At 32.8% G+C, this 960-nt stretch overlaps 1 pseudogene; it reads left to right on the top strand.

Annotated features, from left to right (window-relative positions):
- The first annotated feature begins 630 nt into the window (after positions 1-630).
- Positions 631-747, top strand: LOC118600751 (annotated as a pseudogene).
- Positions 748-960: the final 213 nt, after the last annotated feature.

The raw sequence follows: 960 nt of genomic DNA, 5'->3' as shown, positions 1-960 counted from the left end.
TGGTAACTGAGTTTGTAAAAAATCGTCTAAGATATCATAATCTAAAGATTCATAAGTTAAGGTTCTCCTTATATAATCAATTTCACCATCATCATTTGCTTATATTCTAGAGTACTACTGCTTCTTTGCATTCATCTGCTGACTCGTGTAATAATTGTAAAACCTCTTCCTCTGCCTTTCTTTGCCATGATAAGTAGGAAATGAAAAATTCATAATTTTCAGTTATATCCAATGAAACTAAAAGCAGGCCACAAAGGTGGTGTTTCTGGTCTTCTTTTATATCTTCTTGCAAAAATGATGTAATAATTTAGGCAATGAATTGAGAAAACTGGAGGATGCTAAAATACTCTTGACTTATTATACTATTGCATTATCTTCCAAGCATTTCCATCATTCTTTAGTTTTCTTATTATTTTAGTGTTTTTTTTTCCAGCATAGTTGGGAATAATTGATTAGTGAGGATAAAATAATTCCTAGGATGATAAAATAACTATTTCAAGACATAAGAAAAAATAAGATCACTAAGATCTCATAATATATCTTACATTTATGAAAAGGTTCCAATGCACCCATATCATTTTGGCAAGATAGAATGAGTTATAGCCTATCTTTAAAAAATAAGTAAATTTTGTCTATGGCCATGTCACCCTGAACATGCCTGATCTCAACTGATCTCGGCAGCTAAGCAGAGTTGGACCTGGTTAGTACTTGGATGGGAGGCGCTAGGAATACCAGGTGCTGTAGACATTTTTTGTTTGTTTGTTTTTAAAGTAAATTTTTATCTCTGTGCTTTAGAAGATATCTTAAAAAGAATAAAAGTCAAGAAATAGTCGTGCTTTACAAAAGTTACAAGTGCTTTAAAAAATAACTAAAATTGGGTCCAACAGACCCCGGATGGTAGTAATACAACCGATCTAGCATATGTAAGAGAAGAGGCACCACTAATGGGAGCTGAAGCCC

This window comes from Rousettus aegyptiacus, unplaced genomic scaffold (assembly GCF_014176215.1).
Source record: "Rousettus aegyptiacus isolate mRouAeg1 unplaced genomic scaffold, mRouAeg1.p scaffold_m13_p_3, whole genome shotgun sequence".
Classification (NCBI taxonomy): Eukaryota; Metazoa; Chordata; class Mammalia; order Chiroptera; family Pteropodidae; genus Rousettus; species Rousettus aegyptiacus.
Note: the sequence above shows the minus strand (reverse complement) of the source record. Positions and strands in the feature narration are given on the sequence as shown.